The 3,838-nt window shown below is 43.2% G+C and overlaps 1 long non-coding RNA gene across 1 annotated transcript; it reads right to left on the bottom strand.

Moving 5' to 3' along the window:
• Positions 1-493: 493 nt before the first annotated feature.
• LOC117553086 lies at positions 494-2,801 on the bottom strand. Its single transcript, XR_004570076.1, has 3 exons — positions 2,360-2,801; positions 2,014-2,069; positions 494-1,330 (listed from the first exon to the last, which is right to left on the bottom strand). It is a non-coding gene; the product is annotated as an uncharacterized LOC117553086 (long non-coding RNA).
• Positions 2,802-3,838: the final 1,037 nt, after the last annotated feature.

The raw sequence follows: 3,838 nt of genomic DNA, 5'->3' as shown, positions 1-3,838 counted from the left end.
ATCCAGGTGGACAACAAAAAGTACAGAAACAGTATTTAAAAGAACAAGTATAATAAGGGTAGCAACAGTGACAGTAGGCTATAGTATATATTGCAGATAAGATTGTGATACAGTGGACAGTCTAACTAAGATGTATATAGATAGATAGTGTAAATATTGTATAGTATTAGTGATATTGCACAACAGGCGTGTTATAGTCTTTCGTTATAAAATGGAGCTACTATTACCAAATGCCCCCAGAATAAATACAGTCAAATGTAATGTGTGGCCCTTCCCTCAGGTACCCTGATTACTCCCTCCGGGCTTTGCACACGGCTCCTCATTTCCTCTGTCTCTGCTGGTCAGCTGCTGAATGCGTCTAAGCTAACGATAGCTAGCAGCGCTGGTAGGTGAGCAGGCCATTTACTTTCCTTTGAGAATTAATTTGTAACAGAAATTACATTAAGTTAATTAAACATATATTAAACTGACATTCAATAATCAACACACCGTAAACTCTGTAAGCTACTGTCAGTTTATTTCACAGATGCTCTAGCTAGCAGTAACAGTAAAACATGGATGAACACAGGATAAGTGATGCGCATTAGAGAGATGCCAAGATAAACAAAGTCGTGCACGTGCGCTTTCCTCAGTCACACACCTGTAGAATCTAACTTAATTTTCCTGTTTGGAGCTAGGATAAATACGATGTTATAAACTGTGTGCTGATGTAAAATAGTAAAATATAATACATAATTACAGTGGATTTAAGGCTAAATCATATTTCTGTATTTATATTGTATTAATTTGTTGTAAGCAGCATTTTTTGTTTAATGAGTTAACTGTAATAACTGTTGGGTAGCTAACTCTATGACAATGCATCACGTTGTGTATGTAAATTCCTAATTTGCTGTAGCCTACTGCAAGACATTTATTTAGGAAGTTAAAAAGTTGTATTCTTAAAGTAGGGCTACTTGTAACAACAGACTAAACTAGTATAACATTATATTTCTTGTATTATGTATATTATTTTACATTACATCATATATCTTATCTCACTCCTCTCTATTAACCACCTGTTTTATCAGCTTCTGCGTGTTTTGAAGTCAACACTGGAACAAATAGTGACATTATTGGTCTGCTGTCATTTCAGTAACATGCTAGGGGTTGTTTATTAACTTCATAATTCAACTGCAATGCATTTCATTTGACAGAAAAGCAGGACAGAGTGCAGCCGAGAGGATTAGAGCCACTGTCAGCTGGAGAAGGGGCAGAGGGGCGCACAGGAAATGATCACGGCCCCCCTCGAGTCAGAGGCCAACGCTGCCCGTCCAGCTCCTGTGAGCCGGTACTGAGGGAACAAGGAAAGTGCAAGGTCAGTAGAGCATACAGAGACAGAGAGGCTGAGCACAAAGAGAGACACTCAGAGAGGTCAACATGCAGAGGGGAAAGAAGTTAAAGAAGAACAATGTTAAAACAAATCAAGAGCTTCATGTCCCAGAGTCTCATTTTGAGTTTATACAAACAAACTTCTTTAGGATTTAGATTTGTTCTCGGCTCAATCAATGACATGTTATTTATTCAGTCCAAAATCACAAATTACCTTACATAACATTACAATTACATCTGTCTCAGGGGGCTTTACAGAGTGCACAGCATACGAAACCCTCCCGCCCTAGACCCTCGCAGCATACAATAAACGGAACCAGGGAAAACTCCCAAACAAACCCCAGAATGAAGGGGGGGGAATGGAATAAATCTCAGAGCAACAGAGAAGCGATCCTTTTCCCAGGGCAGACAGACCTGCAAAAGTTATCGTGTGAATAGAAAAAAAAACTATAAAAATGCACCAAAGAAAATGTTGTGAGGCTCACAGTTACACCAGCATCTCAATGCAAACAAGTGGAGCCCAGCTAATGTGGAATCTATGTATGACCTGATATGGCCATTAAAAGGATCAGTGCCACTGCAATAACACAACTTAAGGATGGTGCCCAGGTCTGTCATTTGTTTCAAAGTCCAGTTTCAACTCACGTCCGCCACGTCAGATGTGAAGAACTGCAAACAGCCGCAAGCAAACCGATTACCATCTATCAAAACCAAAACAAGAAACAAATAAACAAAGATGCAGCTTGAAACTCCAAAAGCAGAGTCCTCTGCCCAGCAGTGATTCAAGTAATAAGCAGGCAGGGTCTTTCATGTGGGGACCATCTCATGTGCCCCTCAGCTTCAAGGCCAAAACGTCTCTTTCCTCTGACTGCCGGCTACACACACAGATCATTCCTTCCGCTGCACCACCCAACCGACATTTCAGCTCGGGACTAAAAGTCATCGCAAATAATTTGTTTCTTTTGTCTCTGCGCTGCCACAACTAACATACCTCGGTAACTCTGGTGTAGTTTGGCATGGAGAAGGACGAATCTGAGAGCAATTGAGGTCTTGGCAATTACGGCCCGAAGAAGATTTCCGACCTCCTTCTTCTCGGAATCTATTTACCTTCGGCAGAAATCACTGACTGGTAGTTAAGGAAGAATGATTTCCTTTGCCAAAGCTTTCAGGCGCAGATGTTTGAATCTAATTTTACAAACTGTATCTAATGGATACTTACAGAGCAACAGCCGAAAGGGTAAAAGAGAGGAATTTAAATCCTAACTGACTCTGTGTTGAGATTGAGGACAACATAGAAGATTCAGACACAGCATGCATGAACGGAGAGCAGGATTTCTAGCCTCCATTAGTATTCCGAATGATCTCCAGTCCTCCATTTGTCCTCATCAGCCTCTATTAAAGTCGTTTAAGGGGAGTCTGCGCTTTGACCTTCACCTCAGAAGAAACAAGCCAATTGAAATCTGTGTGTGTGTGTGTGTGTGTGTGTGTGTGTGTGTGTGTGTGTGTGTGTGTGTGTGGGTGTGTGTGTGTGTGTGTGTGTGTGTGTGTGTGTGTGTGTGTGTGTGTGTGTGTGTGTGTGTGTGTGGTGTGTGTGTGTGTGTGTGTGTGTGTGTGTGTGTGTGTGTGTGTGTGTGTGTGTGTGTGTGTGTGTGTGTGGGACAGAGAGAACTCGTGACAAATACAAACCTTGAACAGTTCCCACTCTTTGAAACACCTCTCAACACACACCCTGGCTAAGTCTTTCTGATAGACCAAAGGTCTGTATTTGCATTATTCCAAAGATGAAAAGATTCAGAGTATTCCACAGTCCTCATCAAAGCCTCCTCAAGTACCCCAGTCAAAATAGAGCCGGACACACAGCTGCACCTCGTTGAGGGGCTCGGTTGATTTAATCTGTGCTAAACATGATCTAATTTAAAGCTAATATGGCCCTGTGTGGTCGAAGTGCAGCACAACTCAAACAGACAATCAAACTGATAAGAAGAGCTGACCTCTGTTGAAAGGAGAAACATTCCCTTCGTTCTTCATCACTGCCTGGCATTCCATGTTACCTGGCGCCAGACCCATTTGTCGGCTTGTGTGTTTCGTCAGGTTCGTTTAGTCGTTACTCTCTACCCTCATTCCCTACTTTACCAAATTCAATAAAAGCAGAATGTAAATAAAGATGATCACCCATTGAGCCCTCAGCTCAAAGTGGCACCTCCAAGCCAGATTTGGATGGAAGGTGGGCCGCCCCCGGCCTGTGTCCACCTGTCACAGCCAGTGATTGTCGAGCAGCAGTAATTGTTCCACGCTGGCATTAAAGCCCACAGGAAATCCCCCCAACAAAACGCCCGTCCGGATGGAATGTTGGCACCCTGTGGTACTCGGATCTCTCGGCCTGGGGCAGCACCGGCCGAGCTAGCGAACCATGTGACGCAGCCAGGAATGCTGGAGGCCGACATTGGGTCGGAGTGTGGGGGGGGGTTTG

Source organism: Gymnodraco acuticeps, unplaced genomic scaffold (genome assembly GCF_902827175.1).
Source record: "Gymnodraco acuticeps unplaced genomic scaffold, fGymAcu1.1, whole genome shotgun sequence".
NCBI lineage: Eukaryota > Metazoa > Chordata > Actinopteri > Perciformes > Bathydraconidae > Gymnodraco > Gymnodraco acuticeps.
This window is presented reverse-complemented; position numbering and strand designations above follow the sequence as displayed.